This window comes from Geospiza fortis, unplaced genomic scaffold (genome assembly GCF_000277835.1).
Source record: "Geospiza fortis unplaced genomic scaffold, GeoFor_1.0 scaffold112, whole genome shotgun sequence".
NCBI classification, from domain to species: domain Eukaryota; kingdom Metazoa; phylum Chordata; class Aves; order Passeriformes; family Thraupidae; genus Geospiza; species Geospiza fortis.
The window spans coordinates 25130634-25144195 of record NW_005054298.1 but is presented as its reverse complement, the minus strand read 5'-3'; the positions used below and the strand labels follow the sequence as shown (position 1 = coordinate 25144195).

At 37.5% G+C, this 13562-nt stretch overlaps 1 protein-coding gene across 3 annotated transcripts in view; it reads right to left on the bottom strand.

The window, feature by feature from the left end:
• The window catches only part of FAM126B (family with sequence similarity 126 member B), a 103767-nt gene that overhangs the window by 36113 nt on the left and 54092 nt on the right, over positions 1-13562 (bottom strand). For 2 of the 3 annotated variants that reach the window (XM_005415941.2, XM_031056154.1), the window contains exon 1: positions 13329-13400. The exons of the other annotated variant lie outside the window; for it this stretch is intronic. The gene's annotated coding sequence lies outside the window, so the exon portion shown is untranslated. Of the gene's footprint in view, positions 1-13328; positions 13401-13562 lie in introns of those variants that run through there. 3 annotated transcript variants of the gene reach the window in all.

The following is a 13562-nucleotide window of genomic DNA, read 5'->3' as shown; positions in this document are numbered from 1 at the left end:
CACAGTTGTATACTCATAGCTAAATCCCTCTCCTAGGAGTTCATGCAGCAAATAAAGCAGAAAAGAGTTGAGATAATCAAGAATATGGAACAGGAATTTTATCTTCTGCATTCAAAGAAAACACTCCTCTACATTACTTACAGGATTTTGGAAACAATAATAATAAAGACATTATCCTGCAGCCTTAAATACCACAAAGCACACATTAATTATTCTATTATAAGGACCTGACGCACTTTAAAATATATATATACACACACACGTAGGTTAGCCACAGAAAAGTTACCTTGTTCTCTCAGCACCAGTTTCCTTAGAAACAACTTCACATAGTCATCCTACACAAAACCTAAAACATTCTCTTGTCAGGATCCTGGTGATAACCTAACCCATCCTACGCCAGACAATACAGGTTTGTCCTCCCTTTGCATCAGTTCATATGCAGTAACTCTTCCTATGCTAGTTTGTCTGCATCAACCTCTTTACTTACAAAAACATTTCCATGCAAATTACTTTCCGTGTAACCCTACCCCTCCCAAACAACTTCTCCTTCATGGTTTTGGTTCATGAAGTAAATTAAATCTAGATAAGTAAAGATGCAAAATGCATAGTAAAAGGAGCCTCAAAAAAAAGCCTCAGCAAACACACACTTGCAAAATCACAGATAAGGTGGTCTTTTTAAGGCACTCAGTGCTAACTACTAAAAATGAACAGACATAGGCTAAGAGAAATCTCGAAACAGAATTTCTGTGGGAACAAAACCACAACAAAATTCAAACCCAAAACAAAACAAATCAACAAAAAGACACACTACCAAAACCTCCCCAGTATGCGCTTTGGAATAAGACTGCAAACATGCTAAGATCACTATCTGGTCTGTAAAGGAAAGAAATTCATGCAGAAATGTTCTAGAAATACCAGCTGAATATTTTAAGCAGCTTCCCACTTTTGAGATGTAAAATCGTCACTTGAGAAAAATAGATGTCTGTTATATTATAAAAATATCCATTAAAAAGTTGAAGTCAATTCCAGACCATATCTAAATTCCAATACCAGTATATATTTCTCATTGCAGTATTCCCCACCAACTGTAATTTCCACAAAATGGAATTTAGGTTTCATATTCATTATTTAATTTACCTAACCTCCTTTTTTCTACCCTATTCTCAAAGAGATCTAACCCAGAGGCTCCTCTGCTGAAAGTAATGAAATCCCTTATTCTAATCTTTCCAACTTGCAGATGGTAAAGCCTCCACCTCCAGGAAGAGGAGTGTAAATAGATTAAGCTGAAGTGACAAATTTCCCCCCATCCATACACTTACTTACACATTCACAAATTCTTAAATGAGTGTAATCTCCAAATTTATCTGAATTTACATCAGTTATAGCTAAAATTATGTCATCTTGCTGACTTTTAAAAAATGATGCAGTAAGAATACAAAGTTCCAAATAAACTTTCAAAATGGCAGAGTTAAAATAAAGATCCATAAGAATTAGGACATTGTTTTATTGCACGATGCCATAAATTTCATATCTGACTCAGATGCTTCATTCACATTAAAGATGCATGGTTTCCAAGGATAAAATTAATTCTGATAAATATGCTGGTCTTACCTATCCATTACAAGTTTCCCGACCTTAAAAAGCAAACTTTACAAATGTAGTCAAATGAAACATCACTGATCACACCACTACTCATCAAGATGACACAATTTCAGAACAGCCCAGATCTCTTCTGCTTGACCTAATGGAATATATGAGCAAGTGGAACACTACACATTTACAGGAAGGACTTCAGTCACATACAGAGGCTGTTCACTATTCAGAGGTAAAGCACAGTAGCATCAAGAATTCTGAAATCTAAGATCTGCTTCAACATTCACAGTTAAAACTGTAGCTGCCTTTATTACTTCCAAGTGTCACTGCATAGGAAGCAACTTGTCTTCTCCCACGTCATGGACCACAGCATGATTTCAGTGCCAGCCATTTTCAGTCTCACACTAGTTTTCTGAAAGTTAGAGAGGGGTTTTAAGAACTGCAAAGAACAATCTCACCAAACAGAGAAAAACACTGTTAATTTTATATTGAGATTAGACAGACTGTACAAGTCAGAATTTCCACATATAAGAAATAAAACATGTACCTGACCATGTTAATTCTATATAATGCAATCCATTAAGAGCTATGTGAACATCAATGATTAAGATATTTGACCGAACTGATTAAGGTGATTGTACTACAAAAATTGATGCTTATGACCAGCCCTACTATTAACTTCACTAGGATTCCTCCAGAGCAGGAAATTACACAGCCTTTGTTGGACTCTCCTTCACAGAAAACAGGCAAAGAAACTGTGTCTGTACAGAAAGTGTAACACTTTTTCATCACCTTATTAGAAGCTCTCATAAAGCTCTGAAACTCAGCTTACTATAATTGGCACTCTGTGGCCTATTACTTGGAAGCATAAACTGCTTCTCAGTGAAATAACTGTGTGAGAATTAAAACAGTCGTAAATGTAAATTAGTGCAACAACTACACCAGGTACCCCCTTTGTCTTGGTATGAGTTTAATAATTAATCTTCACTGCTGAATAGTTAAACACAATGCATATTGTTTACAGTCATTATTCTTCTACTTTTAAACCAACATTACAACAGAATGCAAACCAACCAGTCATAAGAAAGGACTAATGAATATTTTACTGTGAAATCATTCATTTTTCATGTATTTTTAAATTGGACACTAAATTACTAACATATGTGGGGGTATTACTTGGGGAGGGTGTTTGAATGGTTTTTGTGGATTTTTTAATCTGAAATTTAAACAATTTTTTTCTAGAGCAAAACTTCATATATAATATCTTTAGGAGCACGACAAACACTGAAGAAACAACTTAAATCAACCCAATCTTTCATGCACTGTATTAGGCAAGATTGTCCACAATATTTTTCACTTATCTAAGCTATAGACCAGTATAAAAAATAGTGTAAAACCACAACAAAACAAAACAGACAAAAAGAAAACAGTCTTCCACAGGTGCTTGATGACTCCAGTTGGAATACACAGCTTTTTTTCCTCCTCCCCCAAACACTGCAGAAACAAGAGCAGGATCTTAAATGCACACTACAATGTTCATACATATTTTCTATTTATAACCTGAACAAAATTACAAGTTTTCATCAAATACTGTCCCAATGTATATTCAGAAAATTTGAGTCTTTCAAGATTACGAAAAATTACTGATTTGACAGGCAGCACTGAAAATCCATGCAGCAAGCTTTACAGCTAAGCTTCCCCAAGTTTTTTTGCATAGACAGGGGAGTGGAATTTATGTAGAGATGGTTAATTTTACAGTGTTTTAGGTTTTCAAACATATTTTCTTGCACTCCAAAAAACCTCACTGAGGACTCAATGTTCTAATCTTCAGGCACTTTTACATAACCTCATCCATACACAGAGACACTCTGGGTTTTTGTTTGTAATACTGAACAGTTTTCCTGCTAATAAAATAAAAAAAAGAAAAAAAGAAAAAATCTCAAAAAACAAACCACCTTCAAAAGCAGTTGGTAAAACAGAGCTTTTCCTTTCCTCAAGTTTCTGGAATAAATTTACCCTAGGTAGAAGATCAGAGATGGCCTTATATGCAAACTTGCTAGGCGTTACACTACCCCTACTTTTTGCAACATTAATCATCTTTGAGCAATTATTACATCTACTTCAAATGAAATTCACCCACATGAACTATACTAAACATAAACAGTTTCTCTAATCTTTTACAGGTACTGCCCATCTGGGCAACAGTTGTGACCCTCTACTTTTTTATTAGTTATACTGGCATAGAACAAATTCAGTTCATTCTCTTCAAACACAATCACAAATTTTTAATCAAAGTCTGAGTTTAATTAAAAGTCTGTTCTGTTTCCCTATGCAATTGTGCTGACAGGGATCAGCAGCACTTACCAAAGTTCAAGCAGCAGGCACCTGAAATTGCTAGATTACACATTTTTGGTGTAAGTAATACACTCATCTTTCATAGAGCACGCTCCACAAAACAGTCTTTCAAGGGCAACTTAGACAGAAGGTTTAGAAATACTGAGGTCATTGAAATGCACAGTGGACCTGCAGAGAGAACATGGAGTAACTTCTCAAAAAGTAGGGCTGATCCGGTATAAAGGAAAAAAAAACCTGAAGAAAACCCCACACCACCAGGACAACAAAAACTGCCAAGAACAAGCCAAAACCAACATGCACAGTCCACATGTGACTCCTTCAGCACATGAAAAAACTGTTCTGAACCAAATACACACCCAGACCTAACACCCCTGTACTTGCAATTATGTTCAGATTTGCAAGTTAAGATGATTACACCATAATTATTTCTTATCAGTGAGCAGCAAGGGTTTCATACTTGGAGGGAAAATCCTCATGGTTTTTGCCTTATCTGCCAGCTATCCAACTGGCACTTTGAGAAGATTTTCATAACATATTTTAACAATTTTATTCCCTAATCAGTTCTGTCTGTTTCGTTTAAACTATTAAAACCAAGAAAATGGCAACTTAAACATTCCCCTGCAATGAAAAAAGGAAATGCTAATAAAAACCCATTCCATTTTCCATAGAGGTGACACATACGCATTAACATGCAGAATTTACTCATAGCAACCTTATGTATCAGAAAACTCTAAAGTCTGCATTCAGAAAGACAAAGAGACAATTTCAGTCTATCCAAAGTCAGGACACATTACTAAAGCAGAATGCCCCAGCAGTTCATAGAAATAGCAATAAAATTACTATTACTAGAATTTTATATTGAGATTAAACAGAAAGCCAAGAAAAGCCTGCATCCTTTCCCTGTAGGAGAGACATTTTGTCATTCCCACTGGAATATTAGTTTGAAATACATCAAAACTTGATAGAGCTGACAACAGACAACACAGTGATTAAGGTTTCCTAATTAGCATGATAATGTCCATTTAAGATTTGCTCCCTCCTCTCTCTCACAAGACCAAAAATTTATTATCAAAATAAGCCATCAAATACAGTAGTTGGCAATCATGGGAGTATCATCAGCAGAGAAGGGCAATGGACCATCACACCCATACACATCTCCACCAGCCAAGTGTGACAAAGTTCCTGCAAAATGTTTCAGTCAAATGACAAGAAACTGTGCTGAAGCAGCTCTTTCCTATAAATTGACAAAAAAAAAAAAGGCATAGCAGTCCACTTCCCCACTGACCAGCAAATCTTAAAGCTTTCTGTATTTATTAGAAAAAATTAATATCTACAGGCACTCTACTTCAATTTCTTTGAGCTTCCTTCTACTTTTCATATGTTGAACTACCTAGTTTTCTGTCTTTAGCACAGACCAGAACCTGCAAGTCAAAGAAAAAGGGCACAGAGGAAATAACTGAACTAACCTTTGAACATTTAGTAAATTTTAAGTTGCCAAATAAAGGGGGGGGGGAGTGGAGGGGTGGCACAAAACACAATCAGCACAATACTCAGTTACACAATTTTAGCAGCATCAATGCCAATTAGCATTGGCTGCTGACCCCTAATTTGATCTGGAATGCATCCACGATCTTAACCTGATTAAGACTTTGCGCACAGCAAATGTGAAATCCTACTGTTGCACATTTATTTTTCTGCCTTAGCATCGTACGTTTTACTCAATTTAAACACTGAAGTAACTAGGGGAAAAAATTACAAAGTTAACATATAAGCATTATCATGGAATTTACTAGAGCATCTTCAACTATTTCCCTAAAAATGTCAGAGTTTAATTTTGGGGTAATTTGGCACATTAAAAACTAGATATATAGGGCTAACATTTTAATTTCAATGAAGAAGCAAAATTAGTGCAGTAGTTTTAGTTATGCCATGTAAACTGCAACATTAACTGTGAAAAACCATATTAAACCTTCAGCTAACTGAAGGGATTTAATCTACCGAGAGGAAAAAGCAAAGCATGTAGTCTCTCTCGCAGAGTTTCATGCCACGATTCCTGGGACACAAGGTATGTGGAACATAGCGACCATGTGAATGATTTAAACACCCAGATGCCCCAGTAACATTTTTCTATGAGGAAACAAATGCAACAAAGTCACAAATTGCAGCAAATGCATTTTTCTGAGGAAATAAATGCAACAAAGTCACAGATTGCAATATCCAACGCAGTTTCATTTCTGCACCCACAAGGAATAACTGCAGGAGTATTTCACCACAGATGCAGATAATGTGCATATTCGGAAGGTAGCAATTGTTTTTACATGACCATGCATAGTCCAAGTCCACTCAACACCTGCACAAGCAAAAGAGCATCTCAGTTATTTCTGCAATTGGTCCTTTGGAGACACAAAGACAACAAGCCATGCCTAAACTGTTTTAAAATTTTTATTTGCTGTCTCAACTTCTAAGACAAATTGTAGAGAGAAGAAAGAAAATCTTGTTCTCTCCTTCTCCCCAAACAAACAAAAAGCAAGCTAGAAGTTTTCTTATTCAACAGATAAACAGAGGTTTCTCAAACTCATGTGGTGTTTACACTAACAGGGGTGAAGGCAAAGCTGAAGACTCAGAACACATGAAACAAGTCTTGGCAGACACACAGAACTAAGCAAAGGCAGTAGCCTGTTCAATGGAGAACCATGCAATGCATGTGACACCTGTGATTTTAAGGAAAGGTTGCTGTCACAGGATGTCCATGAAAATAAACAGTGCAGATATGCAGTTTATGAATGCTTAGCAGAAATCCATTTAGTATTTTAGTTATTTGTTTTCCATTTGCATTCAACTTAACCTCCAGTCCAAGACTCCTATCTCTGTTTGTATGTCCATAGCTAACACAGAACTGTTTCAGAGATTTTCATGAAGTTCTTGCCACTCTGACAAGGCAAGATTTGCACTGCAATTCACTGCAGTCCATTAACATAAGGGAAGCTCTCAGAATGGCTCATATGAAGTCTAACAAAATTATCATCTCTCTTCCCAAGAAATTGCCACAAATACGGTTTAGTAACTTCCAGAAGCTTAAGGATGCTACTATTTGAAATTATTGCACAGATGCAACACTGGAGACCATCAAGCATGCTGGTTTGTCAATTACATAACTACCAAATACAACAAATACATAATTAACAATCTAGAAGCAGTTTTGGAAGCTCAGCAATTTTGGCTAAGGTCTGCTCTAAGCTAAGAACAAGAAACAAGCACGTTAAAAAACCTCAAACCCACAGGCATAAGAATCTAGTCATTTTTCCACTTCACATTTAAACCCCCCTTGCTCTCCCCTCTGTGTCCATATTTAGCTTACATCTCTATGCTCTTTTGGCTCAACAAAACATCTTTAAAAAAAAAAAAAAAAGGAATGGAAAGTTCTCCACTGTTACACAAAGAAATATGAGCTTGTGCTGGGATAAATCCTTTGTCAGCATGCCTTACATTTCTATGTAAAAGGGCACATTACTATCATTTAAACTCAATCACTTCTTGTGTAAGATGACTACAGTAAATGGACTTTAACCAATCATCTGTCCACCCCACTGCTGCAGATACTAAAGACCAGTACAACATCCATTCTATGCAGGGAGCTTTTTTTAATTACTATTTTTAACTGGATGTGTTTCCAACCCTAAAGCATGAGGAAGCACAGTGATACACTGAAGCATCAAGTAGCCTTTCAAAAAAACTATACCTCTAACCCAGAGTAATAAACAGGCATCAGAACTCAAAGTTGAGCATTTAGATTTTGCCCTGCTCTGATGGCATGTACCAGGGTGCCTGATAAATTGCTCACTCCACCCTGTCTATAACTAAGTTTACATAAAAGCCTCCTGCTTTCTGAAGCATATCTTGTCTAAAGGTGATTGACCCTCATGTTCAGCCATCACAGTGCTAAATGGGATGGTGGAATCACCACTGGAGCTTGCACATGGGGCACATCAGTCTTAAGATACCACACCTCCACAAAGCACCTGTTTAAAAAAATTAATTCTAATTCTAGCTGATTTTTCACATGCAGGAAATACAATATTCAGATTTACAGATACAAGCTAACTTAAGCTATTTCTACAACAAAATCTGTTGTGCTTATGCCCATGTGTTTCCACAATCTTGTTCTTAGGATATTTCAGAAAGTTACTTGAGTAAGTACTATAGACTTCTTCATAACCTTTTCTAAATCAACTTTTCTACCTTGTGGCCCTATTCCAAACCAGAACAGAAGCAGGCATGCAGAGGGGCTGCTCTCCAGCCTCTCCTTAAGCTCAACATATCCTTAAATCTAAAGGAAACAGAAAAGACAAAGCAGAAAATAAGAGGAGATGTAAAGAAGAAACAGACACCAGAAGTCTCAGAAAAAAACAAACTATTTGAATAAAAAGAAAATAAATTAAGACAGGAAGGAAAAAAACACAAGCAAATTTTACACATATTTCAGCTCATTATGTTTCAATCCAATATCTTCTCAGCTGAATGGCCATGAAAAATAAGATTATTCTTTTAAATTCTCTGTCTTTCCAGACAGATGTCAAATAATTCCACCAGTTCATATATGGGTCAAGGCAAGGCAGAAGAGGGGAGGAAGACCCTAAATAAAATTACAATTTAAAATTTATAAACTACTAAATATAGGGAATGGAAGCAGAAAAATATTCCAGACTTATCAATTTTGCCCTGTATGAATCAGCAAACTGCAGTCATGCAGTCTGCACAAATGTCCATGTCACACATTTCAGTTAAGCAGAATTCAGAGGAACAGCAACATGGAACTATTTAAAGAACTCACAAACCATACACGATGCAGACACCATTAAAGGAGATCTAACCATTTCAGTTTTCTGAAGAATCACAGTAATTACAATAAAAACACAGTAAGATTAGCTTGAGTATGGAGTTTACACACAAAAACACACACTCTGCACTTTTGGAATGCTACCCAAGTGCTTGTGTAATGATACAATATAAAATGAGAAGTCATGAACTACTTTGTCCTGTAGAAAAAAAAGCCCCACAGAATATACAGATAAAAGAATTCCTGGAAGAGTGTTTTAAGATATTCAAACTGCACCAACCATCTCCATCAGGCCCTGTGCAGAACAACGTTACACAGCCAGGGAATTTGGTGTTTTTCAATGTTAAATGATAGCAATGATAATCACTATTGAGAGATAAATAAATAAATAGTTTACCGCTTTGCAGCAGTTATACACCAAACATTTCTCTCCCCAAGCGGGATCTCTTTCCAAATGCCACTGGCTCTCTATTTTCAGGCAAACTTAATAACTTTGACCATAAAATCCGTATTTCTCTACAGAATCACACCAAGAGGTCAAGGCAGCAGATCTGACACAGGCAGTGGGCAGCAGAGGCAAGCTGGACTGCCTGCACAACAGAAAACAATCAAAGAAGACTGAAAAAGTGACTAGCCAATGGTATTTTTGTCTTTCACTAATCATCTGAATTGATTAATAATAAAACATCCATTGAACCCGGTGCCCAAATTAATTATATTTGATAGAAAAATGTAACACTAACAGAAGAAAGAAAAATTGCTGTATGGCCATTCACCATACAATAAAAAGTTTTTACTATTATGGATAAACAGCAGCATGGACTGAAACAGTTTGAAAGCTATATACTATTTTACCCAGTCCCTGATCTTGGTTTTTATGTTCTCTTCCTTGTAGCACAGCTGGCAGTAGAGAATTTTGTTTTACAGTTGGGTTTTTCTAAATACCTGTATTTTACTTCATCAGAAGTGCCCTTCTACCTCTTGAGCTTTTATTTGAAGCTTAAAAACTAGGCAGAATTCTATACAAAAAAGGAGATCCATTGAGTCACTCCATAAATCTGTCCTATGACTAAATGAAAAAAAAAGACACTTGAATTATTTGTCTTGCTATTAGAAGCAGGAATTATCCAAACAAAGGTGCAGGGAGAAAAATTCAACCAGCTTGCCATTTCATCTACAGGGAGTTGTACAAGCATAAACTTAAACTACTTTCTTACTCAAAAAAAACCCTGTAGAAAACAGCATTAAATAAATCAAGAGTTCCTTCTCACACTTGCTCTGTTTGGAAATGAAAATAACTGAGTGAAGTAGCAGTCAAACTATACTACCTGTGACTGCCCCTGCTCAGATCAGTTTTGCCTGGAAGGGATTTCTTTAGTGATTATTATACAGCACAGATGTCCTCCAAGAAGACCCAGCTGGGGAAGCCTCCACCTTCACTTGATACTTGCTCGTATCTTAACACAAGGAAACAAGCATCAAGAAAAATAATGGAATCAAAAATTCTTTTCCAGCCCAGACAAGTCTTTGAGGGAACACATCACCCAGATCTTTAAAGATTCTCAACTCATATTAAACTGCTTGGTAAAAAACAAACAGGTCTTCCTCTCCTCATACAGAAAACAGGGAGTATCACATGAAGTTCTCAGGTAACAGCTCAAAACAGAACAGAGGAATGACTTACTGACACCCCACATGAAGTGCAGCTCTTATTGACAGAAAACACAGTAGCTGCAAAAACCATACAAGGGCCCTAAAGTTCTTATATGTTAGGTATATCCATGAAACAAAACTCCACATAACACATCATCCCCTCTGAGACTGGGAGAGCTGACCTAAGGGGTAACCCTATATTCTAGACAAGAGTGTAAGAGTAAAGCACCTGCTGTCAAATGAGCACCTGCTGAGCTGTGGCAGAGGAGCAGACCTCAGAACAATGATCTGTCACATCCCAGGGTCTCAGAGCCTTAGGCTTCAGCAGAGAATAACAGATCAGACCAGTGTGGCTGCTCCTGGGAAGAATGGTCTTTATGTTGCACAAAAAGAACACCCCAAACAAAAACCAACCCACCAGCAAACAAACATCATAAACAGAAAGAAACTAAGACTACTGCTCCAGCCCATCACTGCTCTAAAATAGAGGTGAAACAGTGACTGTGATACTGTCCATAAAATATTTAGCTCTGTAGTGACGCCTGAGAAGATAATTTCCTTCCCCACCATTCATTGAGTGCTTTTTTTAAAAGCATTCAAAGAAACCAAGGTGAACTTGAATAAAGAAAGATCTTTTCCATCCTTATTGTAATTAAGGCAGCATTAACCATTTTATTCAAATGACAAGAGGCTTCCAATGACATAACTGACTACTAATATAACACTACAGGAAGTAGCATGCAATTTCAGGGGGGAAAGGATGCAATATTTAACTAGTTCAAATATGTATTCTGATATTAAATGAGAAAAAACCAAAAGAACAACCCCACAACCCTTTCTTGTCATCTCAAAACTGCAAAGAGTTCAAGCCACTGTCAGTCACTCAGCTCTCTACACCAGAAAACAATTATGAGGAGCACAGCAAACACTGTCCAGTGCTAGAGAGAATACTGGATGCACAGGCAGAGAAGAGTGGTTCCTATAATGACTCTCACAAGCTGTTAATCCAGAACACGCAGCAACACAAATTGCTGGAAACATGGACTTTTGAAAGCCATCCAAGAAGCCCTGCAGCTTTCCTCTAGCTCCACAACACAAGCAGGAATCCCAGCAAATCATGGCTGCACACAGGCTAAAATAACTTTATCCTAGAACACAGGCTGCACACAGGCTAAAATAACTTTATCCTGGAACACCAAATCTTTGCAGTAGTTATCACCACAACTAATTAATAATAATAAAAAAAAATGCACAAAAAAACCCCACCAACTGCACAAATCACAAAATGTACTGATTATCTGTACATGGAGCTTCAATGACCTTTCCTTCCTAGAGGACATTCAGTTGTTTGTTGGGGTTCTTTTACACAATATAGAAACTTCTTTTATGTTATTTTCTTCTGCATATTATTGATTTCTTCAGACTGACACTGTAATTATGGTGAAGCTTCCTTCTCAAAACACACTGTAGCAACACTTCTAGGCCCCTTGAAATTATGCAGACTCACTTACCTGAGGATACAGCATCAAAGAGCTTACTATATTCCCAAAATATCACATCCCTCATATTTGCAGCCTTATTTTTAAAAGAATACAGACCATTCTGAAAGAAAAGGAAATACAGGAAGCAGAACATGGTAGAGCAGATCAACTGACTGCACAAGGTTTTTCTTACCGTAAGTTATGTACTTGGGGGGTGAGGGGGACGGCAAAAACAGCTACTGAAAACCTTGTTAAACTTTTAAACCTGTTAAACAATTGTGTTCATGCACAAGACATCACACAAAGCCAATGCTCTGGGACCAGAACTGAATGTCCCTGGTAACACACTCAGCAATACCAGCATAGCTTTGTGTGTAATATTCAAGTCAGGCTTCCAAGCACCAAGAAAACAAAACAAAATAAGCAAAAACAACCCCCCAACAAATACTAAAAAAAAAGCACCAAACTTAAATAAAACTGTGAGGTTTTTATCTTTCTCTCAAAGCATAAAACCAAGGTTATCTGGCATCTGACATGTCGATGGGTCACTGAAAAAAAAATTCTGAGAAAAATATACACATTCCTCAGCACCACTGGACTTTGGACACATACACATTAACTTTCAGCCACAGTAAGAAGCAAGAAATATTTTGCAAGTCTCTGACAGAACTGCATTCTCTGTAAGTCAGGGATTTAAGCACCTCACAAATAAAGAGCCAACAATTCCAACCCCCATACATTACAGAAAAACAAATGTGTGTCTTCTCACCCTGAGAGAAGACTGCTCTGAATCTTCCAGACTTTATCTCACAGTGAAAAACATTCAATGCTGAAACCAGACTGAGGCAGTCTGGATTAAACAGATGGCACTCTATTTAGAACAGTTTCACTGTTAATAACATGATAATGGCATTCCTCCTGGAAACCTTCTCATGTGCTTCCAATATCCCCATTAAGAAACCCTGAAACCCAGAAGTCGATTTCCATCAAAATATATTGGAAAAAGGCACTACAGTCTACCCCGAAATTCCACTGGCATCATGCTGTAATGTTTACTCTCATGTTAATAAGAGTATCAAAAATTAATAGAACAATTTGTATTCTGCTAAAAAGAAACAATATTGTACTGTATACAAATGAGAAGTAATTAAAGTCTTCATAAGTCACTGACTGTAGTACTAACTGGTAGTTAACTTCTACCAGTCTCTTTCCAGATGAAGCAGACTATGTGCTCAAGTTTGACAAACACAAAAATAATTGTTATTAAGCAGATACTAAGGCAATTGACACTTCACAGTCACACAGCCACACATGCAAAACGCCGAGCTCCTGACACAAGCACTCAGTGAAACCAAGCCACCGCCTCACTCAGGAGGCAGTTGTCAAAAGAATTCCTCACTTTCTCTTACCTTTCAGTGCACTACCAGGATTTCGGGACGCCTCCCCGCTTCTCCTACGGAAACAAACACCAGTGTTCTTTTAGGACAAACCCACTGAAAGCCGAAACTCGGCTCCTGGCGCCAGCCGGGCTCGCTGCGAGCTCCGATTTCTCCCGCAGCTTCTCCCCGTGCCGAAGCGCGCCCCGAGGGCTGGCAGCGAGCGGGCACTGCCCGGGCCCGCCGCCGCCCCCCGCCGGCAGGGGG